Consider the following 27354-nt stretch of genomic DNA (forward strand, 5'->3'; position numbering starts at 1 on the left):
GGCCGGGTGCGGACGGAGGGCCCGCCGACCGGCGTCACCTGGCGGCCCGGGCCCGCCTGCGGCCGGCCTGACGGGCGGCGGGCCGCCCCCACCCGGCGGACCCGACGTGAAGGCGGAGGGCGGGCGGGCCGTCGTCCTTGCCTCCCGGCGTGTGGCCACAGCACGTCACCGCGCTGGGACAGCCGTCGGGGAAATAAGGAGGAAACATGCCCTTTATCAGTCGGGGTGACCGGGTAACACTGGGAAAAAACCCAAAAGTCAGGTGCTTGATATGTGTTAACCTACGCTCGTTTGCTCCCAGGAGTAACCTGTGGCCACATGAGCTTCCTGTATCGTTCCAGGATGGTCTCGGGGAGCATCCCGCGCACTCTTTTTATAGTGGCAAAGGGCTGGCGAACCTAAATTAAAACGTCAGTCCTGGACTGACGAACCCATGCAGAAGTCTCTAAGGTGCCTATCAGGTGATGTAACACATTAGAGTTTACAATTTCAAATGGGTCGATTTTTTTGTTTTGTTGCCCATACTAACTTGCACAAATTGACAATAACAGGATAGCAACGTGTGCGGTGAGGTTGAGAGAGGCTAAGTTATCAGACAAGGAATGATCACTTAAGCCTAAAGAAAGGACTCGTAACAAGTTTAGTATCAGAAAAGTTAATTCAAAGCAATAATGAGTAATGATTACCAACTAAATGCAATGTATTATGAGGGGATACAAAGAGGAAACAATCAGTTGCCTCCAAAATTCTTGTAACTAAGGGGCAGGGAAGACGCAAAACTAGTCAAAATAGAATAATGGAGGCTTTTAAAATCCAGACAACCTTGGGAAGATCAAGATTAACTACAGTTAGAAAAACAGGAAAGACCCACTTTCAACTGACTGTTAGTAAATGGTTGCATTCTAACAAGAAAGGGCTTTCAAGATGGAAGCCACGGGTAAAAAAAGATAAAAACTTAAGGAAACCTTTCATCTGTCAGGTGCTTTATATATGTTCACTTGTGTTTACGTATATTCATCGAATTCCTGAAAAAAATTAGGCAGATAATCATACTTTAAAAGAAGCAAGCTCAGAGAGCTTTTCTAACATCAGCCAGCCAGTGAATCAATGGCCAATGGAATTTAATAATTATTCACATCTGCTGTTTTTAACTGCTTCTTACTTTTTAGTGCTTTACATAAAATCCTTCCAATCTTTACAACAGTTCTGTAAGGTACCATTTTACAGATGATGATACCGACGTTCAAAGAGTTAAGCACTTTGGTTCAGACTACTTAGGCTGTATGCAAATCCAAACTTACCTGTTAAGCCTAGGCACCCAGCTGCATCAGAGCACAAATCTACACAGTAAGTTTAGACAAAATATGAAATATGTGTTTTAGGGCTGGAGTAGGATAGAAGACTAAGAAAATAGACTGCAGGCAGATAGACCATAAGAATCTTTGGCCACTTACAAGTCCAGTTGGATCATGATGTGTGTATGAAGGTACACACTATTTTGTTCTGAAAAGAATTTTGAAGCAATTTATATCAGAGTAATAAAATAAATAGAGGGAATCACGATGAAGTAAAAAAGTAGAAAATCAAAGGCAGTAAGTGCCTAAACTAACAATGAAGGCCTATGGAATTATAAAAGGTGAATGGAAAATTGAAGTCCAGGTTTCTTCAGTAAAGAAGCAGATCATCAGTTACAAGATTCTCACCCATAAGGGACAGCTGTATGCCTTTCACTACATCGCTATGTACTTTCTTTACTCGTACATACAAGCTATCTGCAAACAGAGCACTTCACTTCCCTTATGATATGGATACCTTTTTTCCCTTACCTAAGTGCTCTGGCTAGGACTTCCAGTTCGGTTGACTAGGAGTGGTGAGAGTGGGCACCCTTGCCTTGTCCCTGATCTGAGCAGGAAAGCTTTGAATAGTTCACCATTGATTATAATGTTAGCTATGAGTTTGCCCTATGTGGCCTTTATGATGTTGAGGTACATTTTTTCTGTATCCAATTGAGAGTTTTTATCTTGAAAGGATGTTGAATTTTGTCAAATGCTTTTTCTGAATCTATTGAGATGAATATCTGATTTCTATCATTCTATTAATGTAGCAAATCACATTTATTGATTCACATTGCTTTCCAGGGGTAAATTCCATTTGATCAAGGTGGTTTGCTAGTATTTTTTTTTTTGAAAAATTTGTAATATATATTCATCAGGGATATTGGTCTATAGTTTTCTTTTAGTGTCCTTATCTGGCTTTGATATCAGGGTAACTTGGCTTCATAAAATGAGTTTGGAGTGTTCCCTCTCTTCAATTTTCTTGGAAGAGTTTGAGAAGGGTTGGTAATTCTTTTAAGTGTTTGGTAGAATTCACTGATGAAATCATCTGGTTCTGGGCTTTTCTTTGGTGGGAGGTTTTCAATTATTGTTTTAATCTCCTTACTCATTATTACTCTGTTCAAATTGTCTTTTTCTTTATGATTCAGTCTTGGTAGGTTGTATGTAGGTTGGTTTTCCAGACTTACCCTCCTGGATGTCTCAGTGAGTTCCATGGAGGGCTGCTCTTGTCTTCCTTTCTGTTTTTAAATCAATAACTACATCAGACATAAAAAGGGGTGGGGGTAAAATAAAACATATGCTCCCCAGAACAACCACACAGGGCACAGTCAGAGAACAGAACAGGGCCAACACCCTGGAAGCCCATATGTGCTCCTCCCTGAGGACATCCTGCTCTCCTGACACTACGCAATCATCCCCTTGCCTGTATGGTTGTTCAGTCTGTTTAGATCTCTTTAAATAAAATATTGGTCAATTTGTCCAACTTTTGAACTTTGAACTTTTTCTTAAAGTTCTTCCAAATTTTTCTGTGTCTTGCATCTTCACTCAGTGCTGTGCTTGTGAGAGTCGTCGACACAAGCATATAGCTGGAGTTCATGTATTTTTCACTGTTGTATAGTATTTCAGTGTAAGACTATTCTGTAGTTTATTCATTCAATACATTGTGAGGGGTTTTCTGTTTTAATGAACATACTATGCATAGTCTTGTACTTGTCTTCTGGTGTTGACTTTTTTTAATACAGCATGAAAAATATTTGTATCTATTCTAATATTTTGCTTTCAATTTGTCCCAAGTCACCTAAGTTTACTTTTCTCCACTTTCTTGCCTTCCTTTGGATTGTTTTTTTCTCATTCTACTTTTTGCCTTTACTAGTTTTAAAATTATATATTCTGTTAAGGGTACTATAGAAACTTCAAGATAATATTTATGAAAATAGAATGTTTATCAACATTTTTACCCTTCTCCTAATTTACTATTGTTCTGTGTTTTAATTCTACATTTAAACTGAAGAAGATATTTTATTTAGTCTAATTTGTATAGCTATACCTACTTATGTTTCATTTTTTCTCTCTACGTTCCGTATCTCTCTGCCCTACTAGCTTACTTCCTGTCTCATATACATACTTTACAATTTCATTTAGAGAGCATGACAAATGGCAAACATTCTCGTGTTTTGTTTACCTGAAAATGTCTTTATTTTGCCCTCATTCTTAAAGATATTTTCTTCTAAATAATTCTAGGTTGACAATTTCAGTCCACTGAAAATAATTCTATTTTTAGCTTGGCTTCTGTTGTAGGTGATGAAGAATCAGTTTAAGTGTTTGTTATTTTGGAGGTCATCATCTTTTTCACCGGAAGCTTCTGGGACCTTCTCTCAGCCATTGGTGTCTTGCAGACTTATCATGGTGTGCCTGTGTGGGTTCTTTTCATTTATACTTTCAGGGATACATTAGCAATTACTTCTACAAATGTGGCCTAAACCCCATTCTTTCTCTTTCTCCTGGACTTCCAGCCAGATTTATGATAGGCCTTCTCATTTTATTCTCCATATTTCTTAACTTTTCTTTTATATTTTTGTCTCTTTTTCTCTCTGTACTGCATTCTGGATAACTTTTTTAGATTTATTTTGCAATTCACCAATTTTACCTTCTGCTGTGTCTTCAGTTAAACCTATCCATTGACTGATAATTCGGTTATTTTTTTTGTTATCTTTTGTAATTTGGTTCTCTTTAAAATCTTGGTAAAATTTTCTAACTTTTTAATGACAAAATTATCAAACATACAAAAAAGTTCAAAGAATAGTATAATGAACTCCTCTAAACTGAACAGCTAGATTCATCTGTCTCAATATTTAGCCATATTTTCTTTATTCCTTTTTCTGTTTTTTCCAAACTATTTGAAATAAGCTGAAGACATCATAATATTTTACCCCTAAATACTTCAGCGTAAATCTTTTAAGAATATTAGCATTTTCTTCATATCCACAGTATAATTATTATACCTGAGAAAAGTACCAATAATCTCCTAATATACTTAATACTTAGTCCATATTCAAATACTCCCAATTGTCCCTAAAATTTCTTATTTTCTCAGTAAAGATCTAATAAGAATTCATGTCTTAAATTTTTATCGTACCTCATTTTATTTTGAACTTTATTGAGACACAATTGACATACAATAAACGGCACAGTTATTTTAAAAGGGGAAGTCTGACCATTTTTGACATGTGTACATGGATGTGAAACCATCAGTACAATCAAGGTGAACATAGCCTATCTCCCCAAACACTTTCTTGTTCCCCTTTATACTCCTTTCCCCCTCTACTCTCTGTTCCCCAATTCCCAGGCAACCACTGATCTTTCTGTCACTATGGATTACATTGCATTTTCTAGGATTTTATGTAAATGGAATCATATAATATGTACTTATTTTGTCTAACTTCTTTCAGAATAATTTGAGGTTTATCCACATTGCATGACTCAATAGTTCATTCCTTTTTATTGCTGAATAGTATTTCTTTTTTCAAGATATAAGATATCAATTTTCAAGATATAATTGATATCAATTATATATTAAGTTCAGGTATACAACGTAATGATTCAATATTTGTATATACTGTGAAATGATCACCACAACAAGTCTAGTTAACATCCATCACTTCATATCGTTACAATGGTTTTTGTTGTGGCGAGAACTTTAAAAATCTACATTCCTAGCAACTTTCAAGTATACAATATTGTTCACTATAGACACCATGGAGCACATTACACTCAGGACTCATTTACTTGACACAAATGTGGATGCTTCACAAATTTGTATCATCCTCGTCTAGGGGCCACACTAACCTCTGTTCGCTCCGATTTTGGCTTATGTGTTTAGTATATGTGAAGCAAGCCCTGAGCAGTCTTTCATGGTATGGATGTACCACAGTTCTGTCCACACTGCGGATGGGCATTTGGGTTGTTTGCAGGTTTTGACTATGATAAACGGAACCCCAACTAGGGTGAGAGAAACAAGGCACCTTGTGCACAAAACTTAAGAGACACTCACTCTCAGCTTGGTGCAGATATTCCTCTGACCTCACCCTTGTCCAGGCCTAAGGATAGATGAAACTGCTAAGAACATTTGTGTCAAATCTCAGGACAGGCATATTCCCCAGGGATCCCGGGCTCGGCGCACTGTGAGAAACACAGACGGGGGGCAAAGCCTGGGTTTCCGTGTGTGTCCTCTCACAGCATCCCTGTCACTGCCCAGGTGGGTCAGGGCGCCCGGCATCTCCTCCTTCCAGCTGGCATCGGACATGTCACCTGCTGTGATGAACCAGCAAGGAGGCTAAGCTTCGTCAGAGGAGGCGCCACAGCCCGTTCAATAGAGAACAACTCTGGTGCTTGTTTCTTTTATTCTGCTAAAACCCACAGAACATAAAAAGGACCATTTTCAGTGTGGATTTCAGCGGCACTGAGTACATTCCAGTGGGAAAGTAACTTTTTTGCTCAGGTTCATGGGAATAAAAGAGGGCTGCTGTCCAGGGACTTTTAGACCTTCAGCCAGGGCTCCTTCCATGAGATCTCTCCCCACCGTGGCTCCGCGGCCATGGTTCTGTGTTTACACCCGGAGCCCACACCAGCACCTTCCAGCCCTTGGCGCCTCCGACTGGACTGTTCCAAGGACTGAGGCAGAAGCGCCTAGCCATGTGTGCGACGGCTCCATTGCCTACTCTTGAGTGCAGTACACAGAACAAGCTCCGTCCTCACGCCAGACAGCCACCACGGAGCAGCGAGTCAGCAATGCTTTTTCATGTTGTTGTTAGGGCTTCACACCGGTGGGGAGCCGTGTTAGGTCATGGAAGGAACTGCCCAGCATGTGTGTCCTGTGGCCACAGCCGAACCTGGGAAAAGATAACCTCCTTGGAAGGGACAACCGAAGATACCCCTTCTGACACAGCTGCACAGACTCTTGTCCAAACTCTGCAGCAATCACCCCGTTTAGTGAAATGAAATTCTATTTATGTTGTTTAATTGCACTCAATAAATCTTTTGAATTTCCGTTTCCAGAAAATGTCGCAGGGCAACATGAAGCATGAACCTGAGTGACACAAAGCTTCATTTCCAAAGTACAGTGTGTGTCTGCACGTCCACTTGAACAAACCAAAACACCGTGGGCCCGCAAGTCCACGGCAGTGTTACCCCGCGGCAGCTCCCAGACCCAGCGGCCTCCAGTTCCTTCTCCCAGAAAACTGCAGGAGCTGTTGGCATCCTGTGGTGGGGGTGACAGGGTGATCACTTTGCTCCTGAGTAGATAAAACTCAGATCAGGAAGGGAGGAGACGCTCATCTGTTCAATTCCTCCCGAAAGAGAAGAGGTTTTGTGGAAACTGGGCCTTCCTGCCACCCAGTTAACCTCAAGTAACTGCCCTGCACCTGCCCAGGTGGGCCACAAACTACCCCTTCCAGACACACACTCACTCAGCTTACCAGCACATTCCACAGTCAGTGTTTTGGGAGGTGACAGTTGCCTGTGAAGCTTAAAACCTCCAACAAAAAGGACAAAAACCTTTTGTCCCAGAGATTGCTCAGAGTCTCAGACAGTAAGCTTTTCATTTCACAGAAAATGGAGGTGTCAGGCTGTATGACCCTAAGAATGTTATTTCTAACACAAGAAACTTGGACTGGCAGCTCTCTGAGGTCCCCGTGCAGTGTTCATATTCTGTGACTGTGCTTCAACATAAACCAGCAAACACTGATTTTCTTTTCTTTTGTTTTTTCAGGAAGAGTCTGTTGGATAATAGTTAAAGCAGAACCCTGGAGCACACACTTCTGGGGCTGGGCGTCCCCATATGCCTGTTGGTGACAGATGTGAGAGTTAACTTGGTTGTAATAAACATGAAAATGCACTAATGATGTACTAGCAAACGTACTCCAGCCCCATTGTGCAGTTCGCTGCCCCCAGCTGCCCCTAGCTGCCCCGTTTAGGAGGTGGGGTGCACAGCAGCACTGCATTTAAAGAAACGGCAGGCTCCTATCCACCTTATCCCCCACCCCGCTTCCATCCAGAGCAGCCCCACCGTGAACCAGTGAGCTGTGCCTTCACCACCTTTCTTTACTGGTGCCAAGACCCCAGAAGGCCTAGAAGCGCCGCTCTAGGTTAATCTCAGAGTGAGTGCACCTGAGCTGCTGTGGCCCGACTCAAGGTGAGGGGACACTCATCTGAAGGAGGTTAGCTCGTCTTCATATGAGGTCTGGCAATTAAGTTCGCAAACTTGTTGCAACAATGTTGCTAACCTTTTTTGGTATCAGAAGGATTATTCATTAAGAATTTGTACCAACTAGACAAACAGTCAGCCAAGTTTACTATTTGGAAGTGCTGAAAAGGCTGCGTGAAAAAGTTAGATGACCTGAACTTTTCGCCAACAATTCATGGCTCTTGCATCACGACAATGTACCAGCTCACACAGCACTGTCTGTGAGGAAGTTTTTAGCCAGTAAACAAATAACTGTGTTGGAACACCCTCCCTACTCACCTGACCTAGCCCCCAATGACTTCTTTCTTTACCCAAAGATAAAGGAAATATTGGAAGGAAGAAATTTTGATGACATTCAGGACACCAAATGTAATCCAATGACAGCTCTGATGGCCATTCCAGAAAAAGAGTTCCAAAATTGCTTAGAAGGGTGGACTAGGCGCTGGCTGGCGTTGGTGCATAGCTTCCCAAGGGAGCACTTTGAAAGTGACCGTAGTGATATTCAGCAATGAGGTGTGTAGCACTTACTCTAGGATGAGTTCGTGAACTTAATTGTCTGACTTCCTATTACCAGATCTAGACTGCAGTGTGAGGGGAAAGGGGCCCAGGGAGAGCGGGGAAGGGAGATATTGGAGCGCCACCTGGTGGCAAGTCATGCCTCCAGCACTTTCTCAGGAGCCACACAGACAGATGCCGTTTATTATACATGCCTGACCCCCAGTGCTGAAACAGCGATCGGCACATACTGGCTGCTTACAATAGGTAACATTTACTTATTGAGCAACAACTGTGATATCTTTTTTAATCGATGGATACTTTTTAGATTAACAGAAAAACTGAGCACTTGGTACAGAGTTCCCACATACCACCTCGCCCCCACCATACACACTTTTTCCTATTAATAATATCCTGCATTAGTTGTAGTGCATTTGGTACATTTAACGGACCAACACTGATACATTGTTAACTAAATTCCACACCTTATGTTAAGAGTTCACTCTTAGTGTTGTTCATTCTATGGGATTTGACAAATCCATGTCATGTATCCACCATTATGACCATTATGATATCATAGAGAATAGTTTCACTGACTTCAAATTCCTCTGTGCGTTACCACCTTCCCCCCAACCACCCATTGTTGAATCCCTGGCAACCACTGATATTTTTACTGTCTCCATAGTTTTGCCTTTTCCAGAATGTCATGTGGTTGGCATCATACAGTGTAGCCTTCTCAGACTGGCTTCTTTCACTTCGCAGTATACATTTAAGATTCCTTCCTGTCTTTTCTGTGGCATAATAGCTCATTTCTTCTTAGTACTAATACTCTATCGTCTAGATGCACTGGAGTTTATTTATCCATCACCCACGGAAGGACACCTTGGTTGTTTGCAGTTGTTGGCAGTTACTGCTATAAACATCGTGTCCAGGATTTTGTGTGGACCTAAGTTTTCAGTTCCTCTCAGTAAACACCAAGGAGCGTGAATGCTGGATCACATGGTGAGAGTGTGTTAGTTGTGTAAGAAACTTACAAACTGTCTTCCAGGGTGGCTGCCCCGTCTGCATCCCCACCAGCTGTGAGTGAGTGTGGCTCCATGCCCTCCTCAGCACTGGGCGTTGTCAGTGTTCAGATCTGAGCCATTCTAGCAGGTGTGGAATGGTCTCTCATTGCTGATTTAGTTTGCATTTCCCTGATGGCACAGGATGCAGTGCGCCTTATGCTCAGATCTTTGTCTATTTTGTTGAGTTTTAACTTTGTATATTTTGGTTCCCAATTATTTATCAAATATGTGTTTTGCAATATACCATATCTCCCCATGTATAAGACGCACCCTTTTTCGAAAAATTTGGGGTCTAAAAATTGGTTGTGTCTTATACAGCAGTTGTAGATTTTTTTTACTTGCATTGCCTGCTTTATTCTCACTTGTTTTTGTGCTCATACAACCACTGTATAAGACACACCCAGTTTTTAGACCCCAAATTTTTCTGAAAAGGGTGCATCTTATACATGGGGAAACACGGTATTTTAATATATATGAAATAAATACACAGATATTTAAATGAAATATATTTTATTTAAATGAAATATTTTATTTAGCTATTTTTGTTGACACCACAAATATGTTGGGGTGTCACCTAAAATCATTTCCTATACTATCTGTGGTATATGTACAATATTTTGTGAAATATTATTTAAGTCTCCCAATTAAAGTAAAATAGCAACAATATGACAGGTTCATTTCTGTGGACATATATTTAAAGCACAATAACCACAATAACATCCATGGACACTCACTTCCCATAGGCTGCAGCCTCCACAGACATCTCTATTTAAAACAGATGGACTATTATGACTCATGGTGCAGGAGGCTGAACACACACCGACATTCAGTCAATGCTATTTGCCTTTGGAACTCACTCACATGTAGAGTTAAATTCTATTTATTTCTTAATTTTCTTGATACCCATCTCAGTCCATTTGGGCTGCTGTAACAAAGTACCACAGTCTGGGCGGCTTATAAACAACAGAAATGTATTCCTCACAGTTCTGGAGGCTGGAAGGCCAGGAGCAGGGTGCCAGCATGGCCATGTTCCGGTGAGAACTCTCCTTCGAGTTGCAGACGGCCGTCTTCTTGCCATGTCCTCACATAGCTGAAGGGGTGACTGAGGCTCTGGGGCCTCTTTTCTAAGGACACATCCTTCATGAGGGCTCCACCCTTAGGACCTAATCACTGCCCAATGGCTCTGCCTCCTTAAACCATCACATTGGGGGGTAGGTTTCAACACCAGAATTTTGGGGCGACACATACACTCAGTCTATAACAACATCGTCATAATAACTACTGCTCCCAGAGGTAGATCTTGGTAATTGTGTAGTTTTAGACATGCTGCCTACATAAATTGAGCTTCAATTTGAAAGGATATATAGCAAAGACTATGTAACTTTCTATTGCATTCTAAGTCTTTCCAAGAAATACTCTGTAGCGTGACACGACAGAAAGAGAGCTGGGGGCCGGCCAATGGTTAAGAGTTGGCTTGGGACACCAACTCTGAGCAGCAGGGCCCCGGTTCGGATCCCACATGAGGGCCAGTGATGCTGCGCCCTCTACAGCTAAGATGGTGAACAACAGCTCCACCTGGAGCTGGGCTGCCATGAGTCACCGTGAGCGGCTGTCCAATGGCCGGCAAGCAACTGCCTCACCCGGGAAGAGCGCAATGATAATACCAACATGGGCCAGTGAAGCAACGTCCTCCACAACTAGACTAAAGAACAAAAGGATAGCAACTTGTCTGTTCCCCTCCCCCGATTCCCCAATAAAATCTTGAAAGAGAGCGAGTGAGCAAGCTGGATAGGAGACAAGAGGCCGAGTTCTCATGGGGATTCTTTATTTACTTGTAGTGTGTTAAGTCAATTTCTCTGCAGCTCAACTTATCATCTAAAGTAAGTGATTGCTAATGTTCTTTCTAGTTCTAACACTTTTATGATGCAATGATTTATTATTATTAGTTTCAGGTGTACAAAACAATAGTTATCCTTTCACCCCTCCCATAGTGGCAAGCCCCCCTCCCCCTATCGACTGCTCCTCTACCCCCGATATCATAAATATCTATTTCAGTTCCACTGACTCCATTCCCACACTCTACTCCACATCCCGTGACTATATATGTACTAAATTATAGTTGACATATAATATTATTTGACCGCAGCTTCAGGTGTACAGTGCGGTGGTCAGGCCTCTACACCGTCCATGAAGTTGTCTCCCTAACAAGACATGAGTCCATCTGACCCCCTGAAAAATATATTTTCAACATTATTGATTATATTCCCCAAACTGTCTTTTCTATCCCTGTGGCAATATTGTAGTTACCAATTTGTATTGTCTCATCCCTTCCCCTTCTCCTTCATCCCCACCCTCCTCCCAACTAGCAACCCTCAGTTTTTCCGCTGTGTCTCTGAGACTATTTCTGTTTACTTTGCTCATTTATTCAGTTCTTTAGATTCCACATATAAGTGAGATCATATGGTATTTGTCTTTCTCTGACTTATTTCACTTAGCATAATGTTCTCTAGTTCCATCCATATCATTGCAAATGGTAAGATTTCCTTCTTCTTTATAGCTGAGTAATACTCCACTGTGTAAATGTACCATAGTTTCTTAATCCAGTTGTCTACCAATGGGCATTTCGGTTGTTTCCAAGTCTTAGCTATTGTAAATAGCACTGCAATGAACATAGGGGTGAATGTATTTTTTTGAATTAGTGTCTTGGGGTTTTCTGGATAAATACCTAAGAGTGGAATTGCTGGGTCATAAGGCGGTTCCATTTCCAGTTTTTTGAGATGCCTCCATACTGATTTCCATAATGGCTGCACCAGTCTGCAGTCCCACCAACAGTGCACCAGGGTTCCCTTTTCTCCACAACCTCTCCAGCACTTGTTGTTTGTTGATTTATTGACGATAGCCATTCTGACCAGAATGAGGTGGTATCTCATTGTGGCTTTTACCTGCATTTCCCTAATGATTAGTGAGGTTGAACATTTTTTCATATGCCTGTTGGCCATCTGTATGTCCTCTTTAGAGAAATGTCTCTTCATATCCTCTGCCCATTTTTTTGTGATTTTTTTTTTTAGCTGAGCCATCCTGCCACCTGTTGGCAGCTCAGCGGCAGCTCAGCTCAATCTGGGAATTGAACCACTGTTGCTCAGAGCGAGCTCTTAACCAACTGAGCCACTTGGCCAGCCCTCTGCCCATTTTTTAATTGGGTTAATTGTTTTTTTGGTGTTGAGTTGCATGAGTGTTTTATAAATTTTGGATATTAACCCCTTATCAGATTTATCGTTGACATATATCTTCTCCCATTCATTAGGCTTCCTTTTTGTTTTATTGATGGTTTCCTTTATTGTGAAAAAATTTTTAAGTTTGATGTAGTCCCATATGTTCATTTTTTTCTTTTACTTCCCTTGCCCGCAGGCATGTATCAGTAAAAATATTGCTCACGGTAAGGTCTGCAAATTTACTCCCTTATTTTCTTCTAGGAGTTTTATGGTTTCAGGTCTTACATTTAAGGCTTTAATCCATTTTGAATTTGTTCTTGTATATGGTGTAAGGAGGTGATCCAGTTTCATTTTTTTTCATGTGTCAGTCCAATTTTCCCAGTACCATTTATTAAATAGACTATCTCCAATGTAAATTCTTGCTTCCACTGTCATAGACTAACTGTCTGTATATGCCTGGATTTAGTTCTGGGCTCTCTATTCTGTTCCATTGATCTATGTGCCTGTTTCTATGACAGTACCGTACTGTTTTGATTACTGTAGCCTTGTAGTATGTTTTGATGTCTGGTAGCATGATACCCCCGACTTTGTTCTTATTTCTCAGGATTGCTGTGGGTATTCAGGGTCTTTTATATATAAATTTTAGGATTATATTTTCCATTTCTGTGAAAAATGCCCTTGGTAGTTTGATAGGAATTGCATTGAATCTATATATTGCTTTAGGTGGTATGGACATTTTAACTATATTAATTCTTCCTATCCATGAGCATGGTAGGTGTTTCCATTTATTTGTATCTTCTTTTATTTCTTTCTTCAGTGTCTTATAATTTTCTGAGTACAGGTCTTTTACTTCTTTGGTTAAATTTATTCCTAAGTATTTTATAGTTCTTGAAGCAATTGTAAATGGGACTACTTTCTTAATTTCTCCTTCAGTAGTTTATTATTGGTATATACAAATGCAACTGATTTCTGAATATTGATTTTGTATTCTGCTACCTTATTGAATTCATCTATCAGTTTCAATAGTTTTTTTGATGGAGCCTTTGGGGTTCTCTCTATATAGTAGATGATGCAATGATTTTTGATGCTTACCCTTAAGACACAGGAAATTGTGACATAAAAAACTCCACAAAAGTAGCACAGTATCTAACATGTAGCCACAGGAGGAAGGAGACTGAAGCTTTCATTTTATCTTGAGCTGAGATCTGAAACAAACAATGGAGTTGTAGGTGGAAAATTACAAGCCTATCTTATTGTGACAACCACACGACAAACTCATTATGTGTTGATGTGTTGGGCTAAATACATTCAGCAACAGAAATGAAGATGAATAAAACATAGTGAAAAAATATTCAATGAAAATTTCAGCCTAAAATGAGACAATGCCGTCATTTTAGGACATTGAGCATCCAGAGCACAAGGTTAACCTGAGAGCGCAGCCCCGGGAGCTGGACCCGCCAGCTCTGGGCACTGGGCGAGCCGAAGGGCTGAAGGATGCCCTGCCTTGCCTGCCTCCACCAGAGCTTGTGGGAGCTGTAAGTGGTGTACGTACAGCACAGCAGCCTTTGGTAAGGCTCAGCCATTGCTATGCCCGCAGGCCCACCTCCAAGCCCCGGAGTGGTGAGGTACACATGAGCTGCTATGCGGGGTTCCAGACAGACCCCTGCCCACCCTTCCTGGCACTCTGGACACCTCCCCGCTCTGCCTGCCTTCTCGTCCTCATCCTCTCTTAATAAGATTATGCTTTTCAGCTCTCCAAAGGACCTCCTCTATTCAGTGACTAACAATTTCTCTGGAGGCAAAAGGAGAATGTCAAAAAAATCAGGACAGACCTGGAAAGGATGATGAGAGATTTGTTTTCCTCCATCGGTGAAGCCCAAGAGAACTGCTTCTATTACTTCCCCATTTTCTACATAATGACCCTTTTGGGAGTAGTGGTATCTTATCTTGGCTCAACTAAAAGTACAAAGGCTTGTGTGCAGGTGGAGTATTGGAGAATGAGACCTGCGGGAGCCGAAACAGGGAAGAAAGGCCAATGCAAGGGTGTTTTCTCCAGGTGGGGCCACCATGACCCCTGTGGAGACTGAGGAGCCTCATGAGATGCATTCCAGAACCATCTTCCAGGCTGACGGAATGAAAGCTCAGGGGGGCATTATCAGCCCTGCACTTCTGGGTGGCACATGCCTGAGGGCAGAGTGGGCTCCTCAGGGGCCCCAGGACGGCACTCTCTGGAATACGGGTCCATCCCTGGAAGGATACATGACTGCCCGCCCAGGGAAGAAGCATCTGGTATACCCAGGCTTCCACCACTGGTTTCCCTGTGGGACGGTCCCTTGTTGAGGGCTCAGCACATATCTTGTGATTGGCCGTGTGTCTTTAGCAGTGGCAGGCACTAGCTCAGCCTTGGTGACAGGGCGGCCTCACTGTCCTCGCTCCCCGTCACGATGGCTAGTCTGTTTGTGGCTCGCCACATGAGCGGGGTGGCTGAGGACAGGCTGTGTCCACTTGGTGAAGTTTACACTTGTCCATCGCATTCACAAAACACCCTGTTTTGCAGAAGCCGAGTAAGTGGTCTGAGCAGGGGTGCGATGGGGCTCGCACGCCTGCACCCCGGCTTTGGGAGTGGCACTTGTCTCGCAGAGTTGTTCCAGGAATGGGGATCGCTTCAGATTTACTTGGTTGGGGGAATGAAAGGGAATGGGTCTGTTTTAGGGACTTCTGCTCAGCCTCTCCTACCATAAATGTCTCTTACCCCTTAGGACAAGGAATGTGCAGGTTTTCCAGTCACTTACCATTGAGAACTAGGGATCCAATCCACCAGACGGACTTGACCCAGAACCTCACTGTGTGGCCTTCTCAACCCTCACTGCTGGGCTGTGAACGGAGGGTGTGCGGTTTGCCCCTGGCTGGGTACTGTACGGCTGCTGCTCTGTGGAGCCCATCAAGGCCTGCTGGGACTGAGCAGCTGCAATGTGACTGGAGGAAGAAGTGGGGCCAAGAAAACGATGAAGTGGGGGTTGGGAGGCATCCCTAAAAGAAGTGCCGCGAGGTTGTGGATGCATCGATGCCATGACGACACGTTTGCAATATGTATCAGCACTCGGTGGTGCCTGACACCGAATAACAGATCCGAGACGAGATGAGGCTGCTCACACAGGGCAGGAACCTGGCTGCACTGGTCTGGCTCAGACGCCAGGTGACCACGCGGAAATCAGAGGCTGTGAGTTAGAGTGAGGATCCAGGGAGAACACAGAGCGGCACCCAGAGCCCGGGAGACCCAGGCACAGGGGACTTCGGGCTACATGGCTGAAAACCTGTCGGAACCAGGAGGCACAGGTCCAAAAGGGCACAGCAGGCAGGGCAAGAGGGAAGACAGGCCGTGTCAGGATGGAAGGGCACTGGGTTCTGCGGCACCCTCTTAGGAGTTCCTTACATACATGCCTTGGCACAAATACGTTAAAACTGTGTTGTCCTGAGGCCATGACAGAGGTCACAAGTGCTGGAAGGCGGACACTGAGGGAGAGCCCTGTGCTCAAAAGGCAGGCAGGCAGCTCTCAGTGCTTTATTCTAACCGGGTGACACTCTGCGCTGATGCAGAGCTAGCATGACTCTCCTTGTTGACTGTGGTCATCTGAAACGGGACCTCAGACCCAGAAACAAAAACAAACCCAAAATCCCAGCAACAAAAGGGGGGCCTCTGAGCATCCAGCAGCCTTTACCCGAAAGCTGAGGCTTCTTACTCTAAGAGAAGAACATAAGCTCCCTTCACACAGCAAGCACCCGAAGGCGAGAAGCAGCAGGACAGACAAGTGGCACTGCTGTGACAGAAGAGCCGACCATGGAAAGGGTGGCCTTGGTGCCGGGGACACGAGGAGCAGCGGGGCAGCTCGGGCCTCAGGAAGCAGCAGCTCACGGGGGCTGCCAGCGGTGAGGCACACTCACTCGGGATCTGTGCAGGGGCCCTGTGTGGTGGACGGCCAGCTGGGCGGCCACGGTAAGACTTTCTTTTTTCAATTGTGAAATCGACGTTTCATGTCTGGGCTTGTGCAGTTGAGATGACCAGTGTGACAATCTGTGGAAAATATCACCCAGCCCGGAACACAGAAGGCAGATGGTGTGTTCCTACTGTGCTTGACGAGGCCCCATCTTCCAGGCACACATCTCAGTCCCGGGCCATCCTGGAAGCCCGAAGGTCCCTGAGTCACCGTTGGGCTGGGGTCAGGTAAGCCTCAAGGACCCCCTGCTCATGGCTTTGACCTGCCCAGGGACCTGGGACACTGGAAGCGACTGCAGATTGCTAAACTGTGCCCTAGAGACACAGGGACAGTTCAGGACGGTGGTGGGCAAGGCAAGCTCCCCAGGGGAATCCGGTCTCACGTGCTGAAACCAACACAGATCTCATTCAGGCCTCCTCATCCCAGTGCCCGCGCCGCCCCCCCCACACACACACACACCTCCACCCTACATGACACTGAGTAACACACACGGCGAACAGACAGGAGAGAATGACGTCACAATGGCCTACACACCAGCAGGAAACTAACAAAAATGAAGCTGATATCCATTATGGCTGCACTGGGAAAAACCAGTTGATGGCTTGTCTCCAAATGTGGTGGGTATATTTGGCTCTATGGCATCTAGCTGAACTTTGGGGATCCCTAGGGGTCCTCATCTAGATGGGCACTTGTCCTCCTGAGCAGCTGAACCTGAGGGACAGTGCCAGGCCTGTGACTGTTAATCTAGAGAGGAACATCACACATACTAAGCTGCTGTGGGCAGACAGACCCCCAGCAGTGGGACTGAATATGAGGCCCCAGTAACAAGTCCTGAGAGCAGGCGGTCCACATGCAGAGCGTTGGTGTTTTTTTTATTCCAGGGGCTTGTTAATGAACCAGTTGTGCAGCTTCCCAGGTGGGAGGGACGACAAGATTTATATATTTATATATTTATTTGCCTACTTACTTAGTATTAATGGCAAACAATTCTTCCAAAAGACACAAAGCAACAGGTAAACACATTCTCTTTTTAATCCTAAATGCTAATGTTCTGCAAAATGACAGTACAATATCACCGCGATTGTTCTATACAATTTCATCACAGCATCGTTGGTGTACCCCCAGGCACAGTCAAGACGCTGAATGGTTCCAGCACCACCGAGGCCCCTTTACAGCCCACCTACCTCCCCCACCCCCATCTCCAGGCCCTGACAAGCACTAGCCTGTTCTCCATTTCTAGAATTGTGTCATCTCCAATGTGTCATACAGAGGAGTCAGGGGTGAGCAGGAACCCCAGAGGCTAGGAGACAGGCAGGACCTCCCCGAGAGCACGGCCCTGCAATGCCTTGACGTCAGACCTCTGGCCCCCAGGCTGTGAGGGACTGAATCTCTGTTGCTTTACACCAGCCATTTGTGGCACTTCTTCGTGACAGCCCCGGGAGGCTAATACAACAGAGAAAAGTTGCAAAGGTGCAGCAGCAGGTGTGTGAGGAACACGGTGTGATTCTCGAACAGCAGGTCTGCCACCAGGAGCAGAACCCCAGAAGCTTCCCCGTCCTCATTTGGAACAGGGGTCAGTACAATGTAATCTGAAAATAGTGTCCCTGTTATGTGACGTCTAGGCTGTTTCTGGGTTTTCTTCTTGTCCCCATGAGCGTGGAGATGGATTAAGGCCCATAGATTCATCCGGGCCCACAAGCCCTCCAGGTAAACAAGTCCATGCTCTTACGATGAGCTTGCTGGAGCCAGCAAGGCCCCTGTCTGTGTAGATGGCGATGCCACGCCTGTTCCCACCGGCAGCGCACAGTGTGGCCGCTCTCCAAATCTTCACTAACATGAAGCTCTTCCGTCTAGGGCAAAAATCCTGGGCAACTTGTAAAGCTCAGAGGGGTATGCTTTTGTTTTGCATTTCTTTAGCAACTTGAGAGGTTGGGCATTTTCTACTCATTCTTTGGCCTTTCAGGTTTTCCTTCTATGAATACTTGTTTGGATCTTTGACCATTTTTCTACTGGGGTGGAGTCGTTGGGTTACCTTTGTCTTGTTGATCTGTGGGAGTATTTTATACATTAGTCATTAGGGGTGTTGCTAGAGTGATTAATTCGTAACTCATTAAAACCACTTCATTGTCCGTGATTATCAACTCAGAGCATTTCCAGCCCCTCGAGGACACTGGGCCCCACTTCCTTTATTCTCCCTCCTCTGGAAAGGCGCTTGTATGTCCCCAGAGTGCTCTTGGTGCCACAGGGCAAAATGGCAGGCAGGAGGGGCCTCTGGACAAACGTGCCCTTCTCACTCCTACCCTGCGCCATTTCTAACTTCTTCGCAAATGCACAAAGGGCATTAAGACACTTGCAGGGATTAACAAGCCACACATTATGCTTTAAGAATTATTTGACATTTCAATTGCCCTGAAGTGTGAAAGGGCTCTATTGTGCACAGACTCAGATTCATTATGACCTCTCATGGTGTCCTGGTTAGAAGGCTGTTTTTCATTTTCATCTCTGTATCACAAGCGATTTCCTCTTGGAGTTTGAAGACAATGTTTCGGTTATACATCCAGAAAAGAACAATTTATGCGTGGTAATCAATGAGTCATTCATTCTCTTAAGCGGCACTTCGTGCCCGTATAAAGATCCCTCTAAGGTTTCTCTCCGCACACACTACTAACTGGCGTCTCCAGGTGCCAATCGCCGAAAAGAGGCGCGACACAGAGAATGGGCGGCACGCATGGGCACAGAGCCCGAAAGGACAGTTCAGAAGCCCAGGAGCAAATCTCCGGCCCTCCTTGGGGCCAACAGAGGACCCTTTTAAAAGAGAAAGCCATAAATTTTCAATTCAACCCAAATCATTTTATAACATCCTCTTTAAAAAGACTATTTGGTTAAAATATTTGTTATTTTTCAAGCAAACTAAGGTACGCACATAAATAGGGGAGCGATGGATGCGGTGAGGAAGTGAATCTCATTACAACAGCTCTATGTGGAGACCTGTGGGCGGGCTGCAAATGAGGGGACTCTCCCCTTTGTGTGGCAATACACTCTCCGTTTCACTCTTCCTTCTTGTATTAGCCAGCTCACTGACCAGGAGAGTACAGGCCTGTTTGCTCCAATTACACTGCCCTGGCCCTGGCTGAAACAAGTTCTGGAGAAGACACCTGAGCAGTTTGTAGGACAGAGAGGGTATGGAAGAAAGGATGGAGCGAGGGAGGGGGAGAAGGCGGGAGGGGGGGAGAGAAGGAGGAGGGGGTGCCCGGTGCAGACAGGCCAGTGTGCTCTTGGGAGGCAGCGGCTGGAGCGGGGGCACTCCCCAAGCCCCCACCATGACTTTGGCACAATGCACGGCAGTCAAGCCAGGGCACCCCGACTGCTGGCCCCCCGGGCACACAACCGCATTGAGTAGACTCCCAAGGCGCGAAAGCACATCTCTCTGTCACAGATTCATCAGGGCGGTGCCAACCTTTAGGATTCACGCACAGCCCCCGGGAAGGCCTGGCTCTCTGCAGCCACTACAGAATCAGATTCAGCTGAACCCACGTGCTCTGGGCTCATCCTGGCTCCTCAGCTCCTACGCAAGAGTCAACCACAGCACACAGGGTCACAACCCCGCTGTCCCTGGTCACTCTGCCCAGTGGGCACCACCTGCCTATTTCTCCCCTTCTGTCAGACGCCTGGGTCCAGATGCAGCCCCACTTCTGGGGTTGGGAATAAACCCCCGCCTCTCCAGCCTCCATGTGTCTCCCAGTGTTTGGCCTCCGTGCTGCTGCTCGCGCTGTGCTCCTGGGATACACCGCTCTGTGTTAGCAGATCCAGGCCTACATGTGTCCCCACCTGCCACGTCAGTCTCGGCCGCAGCGCACACTCAGACCCTGCCAGCCCCTTTGGTGGCCTGCTCTACGGTGGCCCATCCGCTACTTGACAGTGCCACCTATGTGACTAGGGACCACGAGTCACCCAGGGCAAGGAGAAGGACCACTGGCGCATGGGTGTGTGACCGTCGAACGGCTCGGAGGACAGGGAGGCTTCGGTTATGGCCTCTGGATTCAAACAGCTCACTTTCCCATGGGGACTGTGGACTAGGTTAAGGAGAAAAACACTTTTCACTTCATCGGGCTTTTAGTAGTATCAATAGGCTGATGCATAATACCCACGTTAGAACAAAATGGAGAGAAAGGTAAACATGAATAACCATTAGGTGCCTCTCGTGAACTCTTGGCTGCTATGCACACCAGTCCTGCACCCCTTTCTCACAGCTAACGCTTGAGGTGCACGTGATGAGATAAGCCTGGCATGTCTGCAGGTGGGCACGCTGGGAACATGAAATCCCATGGCGGCATTTCCCATCAGAAGAATGTGCTATTCCAGCTCCGCTCCCCGCAAACTTCCTTCATCCCCTTGCCAGTTTGTATGTGTCCTTTCACTCGTCATTACATGTTTTAAGTATCTACTAGGTGCCGACATGATTCCAGAAGCTGAGATGAAGCAGTGAACAAGCAGGCATGATCCTGCAACCAGGTGGCTGATGTTCTAGGAGACAGAGGCTGAGTAGAAGCACGGAACCGAGCGAGTGCAGGGGAACAGTGTGGCATGCAGGCAAGTGCGGGAAGAATTAAACTGGGAGACCCTTAGACGTGAGTGGAATGGAGGAGCCAGTGCTGTGGAAATCGGGGGGACGGGAAGACCTAAGACACTGTGACAATGTCAGCATCACCAGAGTGATACACAGATTCAACACGCTTCCTATCAAAATCCCAACGGATTCTTAGATATGAAACCAAAGAAACGAGAGCAACCAAAGAAACAATAGATAAGTTAGACTTGATCAAAATTAAAACTTTTGTGCATAAAAGGACAGTACCAAGAAAATGAAAGGAGCCTACAGAATGGGAGAAAATATTTCCAAATCATATATCTGATACGAATCTATTATCTTGTGTATATAAAGAACTCTTACAACTCAACAACAAAAAAAGACAAAGAACCCAACTAAAAAATGGGCAAAGGACTTGCATAGACATTTCTCCAAAGACGATATACAAATGGCCAATAAGCACATGAAGAAATGTTTAACATTAGTCAAAACCACAATGAAACATCACTTCAGGTGCCCTCAGATGTCTATAATCAAAAAATGGAAAATAAGTGTTGGCAAGTATGTGTAGAAATTGGCGCCCTTGTACTTTTCTCATAAAATGGTGCAACTGCGGTAGAAAACACCTTTGTGGTTCCTCAAAAAGTCATAAGACTCAGCAATTCCACTCCTAAGTATATACCCAAAAAAAAACGAAAGCAGGGGCTCAAACAACAACTTGCACACAAATGTTCATAGCAGCACTATTTACAACAGCTGAAAGATGCAAACAGCCCAAGTGTCCATTAACTGGTGATGGATAAACAAAAGAGGGTCGATCATACAATGGAATACTACTCAGCCTTCAAAAGGAATGAGGTTCCGACACACACTACAACATGAATGAGCCTCAAAAACATTATGCTAAGTTAACTAAGCCAGACACCAAAGGTTATGTACTATATGATTCTACTTATACGAAATACCCACAATAGGTAAATCCACAGAGACTGAATGCAGAATAGTGGTTGGCAGGGGTCAGAAGGAGGGATTGAGGACTGTCTGCTTCAAGGGCCTGGGGTTTCCCTTTAGGATGCAAAGATTCTGGAACTAGATAGTCGTGATGAACTTACATAATGTCACTGAACCATACAGCCTAATTAAGATGGGTAAGTTTATGTTACGAGAATTTTACTTCAAAAAAGGCCATCGGGAGAAGCTCAGGGCGTAGGAAAAAATGGACTGTGTCTGAGAATCAGAACATCCCTATGGCTGAAGTATATTCCACAGAATGAAGGAAGGAGAGCGCCAAGTCAGGCTGGGCGGGCTGTCACAGCACACTGTGACGTTACCGTGGGTGTGAGCACGCCAGTAACACGTTGGCTGACGTCCTGAGCCATCACTCGGCTGCCCAGGCCATGTGGCCTGAGAGACGCAGGTGTGGCAGCACACACCTGAAGGTGGTTGGTGTAAAAGTGGAAGTGAGAACGGGCTCTGCACCTTTAGGGGGGCAGCATGTGGGGGTTCACAGGACTAGGTGATGGATCAAATGCAGGGCTGAAGGAAGAAGACCAACAATTAGATGCACAGTTCGAAATGTGCACATAATAAATAGTAAGTGAACTAATGAAAACTCTGGCTGTGTTTCCTTTCTCTAAAACAAGCCTGTGTTCTTTTTCATAGAAAATAATTTAAGATAACAACAGATCACAAAATAGCCCACAGGCGATGAGTGCTTGCACTGCAGGATTTTAGAGCTGAAAGGGATGTCAGAGACTGCCAGCCTCCACCTTCTCGGGCTGCAGACGAGGCAGCAGATCCAGGATGGAAGGTGGCCCCCAGAGGCTGAGCTCAGGACCCCGGACAGGCTGGAGTGGGCTTAGGTCTTCAAGTGTCAGAAGGCACCATTCTCTCTTCCTGCCTCTTTCATTGTCAGCACTCGAGACAGCTGAGGCTTTTGGGTCCACTGCCTCCAATTGCATGAAGCCTGCACCCACAACCCACCGCCGGGCTCAAATCCTGGCTCCATGACTTTCTGGGGTGACCCTGAGCAAGTCCGTAAGCATCTCTGGTTTTGGCGACCTCAACCACAAACGGAGTGGGTTCTGCAGGTTAAACAAGCTTGTCCCTTCCTTCACCCTTGCCCTTCTAATGACAGCCAGTAAACCCCAAGGTTATGTGGAACACCTTCCCTCACAACCAAGGCACCGACACCACAGCAGCACAGGAGCGCCGTCTGCAGACCTTCCCAATCCTGCTGGCTCGCTCCTCTCCCTCACCTTTGGTCACCTCTCACCGTGAAGTTCAGCAGCTCCTGAGCACCTCCTCCAGCACGCCTCCACAGGTAGCTTCAACGTACACTAGACCTGGAAGTTAGGTCAACCATAAATCAAGCAAGGTAACTCGGTTCCAGGGAAAACAGCCAGTTAGGGGGGTGTGCGCATGTGTGTGTGTGTGCATGTGTGTGTGTACGTGTGCGCGTGTGTGTGCATGTGCATGTGTGCGCACACGTGTGTATGTGTGTGCGTGTGCGCATGTGTGTGTGCATGTGTGTGCGTGCGTGTGTGCGATGGGTGAAAGACAGAGGCGGGCTTTGCTTTTGTTTGGGGAACATTATTTTCTCTTCCTTCTCTAAAGATCAGCACTTTAAAAATCCATGACTGAATTCTGGGAGAGCCCCATGGCATTTAAACTGTATAAAATTAGTCATGAGGACACTGACTCCTGATTCGGGAACCTTTCAGATGAATCATGTGTTTCTTCCAAATGGTTGGAGTGATGGTGCCACCTTGGTAGACAGCTGTCGTGATTGACACTTACATCATCCAGAAGCAAGGACTCCTATACATCGGATCTCTATGATTCCTGCCTTAACACGTCCCAGGAAAGGGAAAAAAGAGACTGCTGCATCGTCAGAAATAATACTGTTGTCAGAAGTAACGGTCTCTGAAAGCCGTAGTTTATGTTCAGACTGGTGTTTGCCTTTCTCTGAGTGCAGACATGGAGAAAGTGAATTAGAGAAACCTCTATATTTCAGTTCTAGTCTCTAAGGCAAAATGTACCTCTCAATGCTATTTATTATTTTACTCCTTACTGGTTTTTTTTATGTTGAGATAATGAAGGCTAAAGTAAAAGAGGTTTTTACATTTCGTTGCTCTGTGTTGAGAGGAAAAAACCCGAAACTTGAGTTTGTTTTACTTCCTGACCTCCATCCTCTATCCTTTCCCATTTTGTTTTCTTTTCTTTTTAAACTTTCCCTTCCCCTGACCTCATTTTCCCCATGATCTTTGTAAATATTTCAGAACTTCCCAGGAGGACTTTGGTTAAATGAGCAGATTAAACACACATGGCACTTTGGCATCCTCCCGAAATCCTACCAAAATGACTATAAAGGGGAAAAGGTTACAAACTCTTAAGAACAAAGAAAATCCAAACATTACATCGATAACACAATTTGGGGAGATGGAAAATAGATAGATGAGTGGCCCTTGACTTAATAACAGGAGAAAGCTAAGCTAAAGTCGGCTTGAGGCAACATCAACCAGAAGCCAGCTGGTGTATGAAATCCTTAGGACCTGGCGGCACCATCTACCTCCGGAAGTGGAGTTAAAGAATCAACCTGCTCACAGGCTTGGTGTTTACAGGAACTCGCAGTCGCACTGCCTCAATGTGTGTGCAGCAATCACACACCCAAACATACCCTCCACCCACACCCACCACAGCCCCACAGGAGACTGGAGAGAGATTCTGTGGAGGAACTGGTCTCACGGACTCTAGTCTCATACTCTAGGTATGGCTGAGGGCACGGGCAAAGCACTCGGCCCAGAGTTGGCAAACTGGGCCCACTGCCCATTTTTGCAAATAAAGTTTTATTGGAACACAGCTGCGCTCATTCATTTTCATGTTGTCTGCAGTGTCTTTCATATTACAACACACTGGTACAGCATGGTGGGGGTGGAGTAGTTGCAACAGAAACCACGTGACCCACAAAGCCTAAAATGCATACTACATGGCCAGTCACAGACAGAATTTGCTGATTCCTACCTTAGAGTGAGAACCCAGTCAACCACAGAACTTCCAGTCAGGTTTAGCTCTCACTCTTCCAGTCATGACTGCTCTTACTAAACATGGACAACTAAAGGTTTCCAGACATTTGAGGAAATAGTCCAGCATGGAAGACAGAGACAAAACAAGTAGAGCAGAGGAACGCAGAGGAAAGAAAAGACAGTGCAGGGAGCAGAAGAAATGTTAAAAAAAAAAAAGTTTCTATAATTAATGTCCTTCAGAGGTAGGAGAATATATTTTCTCCATGCAACATGAACAAGGTGTCATACAAAAGGGCATAGAAGAATTATAAAGTTCTTGGAAATTAAAACATATAAGCAGAAACAAAATAATTCAGTAGAAACATTGGAAGATATAAAGAAATTTCTCAGTAAGTAGAACAAGAAAACAGACATAAAGATAGAAGACAAATTAGAAAATAAATTTGGGATGTCCAACTGCTGATAAATAGAAGTTCCAGAATACAAACAAACATGGAGAAGGAAATCACCAAAGAAATAATATCCTAAAAGTTCTCCAAACTGAAGGACATAAAGTTCCAGGTTGAAAGGACCCACCAAGGATATACCCAGTGAATGGACTTACATCAAGCACATCACTGGGCAATTTGAGGAAGGCAGTGATAAGGACCCCAGTATTTTCCAGGAAGAAAAAGGAAACTTTTAAAAAGTCCAGGAATTAGAAGGACATTGGACTTTTTAAAAACAAAATTAGATGCTACAGAATAATGGGCCAATGACTTCAAAATTCTGAAGAGAAATGAATGCAACCTAGAATTACATTTCCAAGTGAACCAGCGAGCATGAAAGAATAAAGACACATTTGAACATGTCAGTTTCCTGTGTTTGCAAGTCTCTGGCAAAATGTAAGAATAAACACAATCAACTGTGGAGAAAAGGGCAAGTGTGTGTGAAAAAGAATGATATAAAGTATATTCTTATCTTCTATTCAGAAGTGGTGGGACAAATACCAGCATAAATGGCTAACTGCCCCTGGAAAGTGGGACTCAGAGATGGGGACAGCTGGTTTTCAATCCTAAAGGACCCAGTGAATTTTACCACATCTATGCACTACTTCTAGGGAAAAGGCTACAAGTCATCCTCCCGACGAGTGTGTTGAGCAATGCTTCATGTTCACCAAACCCATTTCATTTCCTCCTGCATAAATGACTGGACTGTCCCCTCTTGCAGTGCGGTCGGAGCCACCTGCATGCCAGCGGAAGCAGTGTCTGCCATGCCCAGCCTGGCACATCAAACTCGCCCCGTGCATCTTCTGTCTGTCCTTCTCGGCTGCCCTGGAGGCCACCTGTTGAGAATGGTCGTACCGGAAGACCAAAGGAGCCTGGCTCCCCAAGCCGCTCCCTGGGCGAGAGCGGCCTGACTTGCACTGCACTAGGATGTGCGTGGAAAATAAATTTTATCGTGGTAAGCCAGAGATTCGGAGATGTTTATCACCCAGGGCTTGCGCAGCACTCCATGGAAAAGATGAGGCAGAACGTTCATGGCTCAGCCGGCTGGCCAGTATTTCCGGAAGGTCCTCTCTGTGGGCGCCCTGGGCACTGAGGCACGTGTGGTCTGCCAGCATGCCTCCAGGCAGGCCGTCCTGTGCCTGTGCGGCCTGAGCGTTTCTGCAGCTGTCCCTCAGCCTCTGCTAGATGAGGGTGGTCATGGAGAGGACGTGGGGGTGATGTGGGGGCAGAGAGGGTGCCAGGGGACAGCCTGCCGTGGTCCAAAGCTCCCAGTTAGGGCCCTGATTCCTGCATTTCACTCCTGCCATTGAAGCTCAAGCCGCGAACTGTGCCACACGCGCCACACTGCTGGAATCGTCCCCAACCCACAGGTCGTTATCAATCACAGTGCATTCCACAAACTCTTCCGTAAGGGAAAGGGGATTTCATAGCCGGTGTGTGTTAGCCCCAGAACTACGGACGCCTGAGTCAGGCCTCAGGTGGAGGAGACACGGGAAGCGTGCCATCACCCACGGCCCCGTCTCTCTCACACACCATGACACACCACCTCACTCTCTCCCCGGCGCACGCACGTCATCTCACTCACACACCCTCACATCCACTCTCATGAATACATACATACACTCATATTTTCTCTAATTTACACATTCACACACACTCACACACTTCACACAACATCCAACGTTCTTTTTCCTCACATTCTCTCACACATTGCCATTACACACTCACATTCTCACACTCACAACCACTCCCACACAACACACTCACTCACATTCTCTCACATGCACTATCTCCCACACACAATCCCTTACACACTTTCCCACAGCCACACACACACTCATATACATTTTCTCACACCTCTCACACACAACACTCTCACACTCACACATATTCTTTCACATATTTTCACACT

At 45.3% G+C, this 27354-nt stretch overlaps 1 protein-coding gene and 1 long non-coding RNA gene across 3 annotated transcripts in view; one reads left to right on the forward strand and one right to left on the reverse strand.

Annotated features, from left to right (window-relative positions):
* ZNF236 (zinc finger protein 236) overlaps nucleotides 1–27354 on the reverse strand; it is a 171076-nt gene that overhangs the window by 89595 nt on the left and 54127 nt on the right. The window lies entirely within an intron of this gene.
* Nucleotides 108–7227, forward strand: LOC109383190 (uncharacterized). 2 transcript variants are annotated; one of them, XR_002124099.1, is made up of 2 exons: nucleotides 108–461; nucleotides 7102–7227. It is a non-coding gene; the product is annotated as an uncharacterized LOC109383190 (long non-coding RNA). The 2 variants fall into 2 exon arrangements; XR_002124100.1 differs by having other exon boundaries at nucleotides 108–450.

This window comes from Hipposideros armiger, unplaced genomic scaffold, assembly GCF_001890085.2.
Source record: "Hipposideros armiger isolate ML-2016 unplaced genomic scaffold, ASM189008v1 scaffold_77, whole genome shotgun sequence".
In the NCBI taxonomy this organism is placed as follows: domain Eukaryota; kingdom Metazoa; phylum Chordata; class Mammalia; order Chiroptera; family Hipposideridae; genus Hipposideros; species Hipposideros armiger.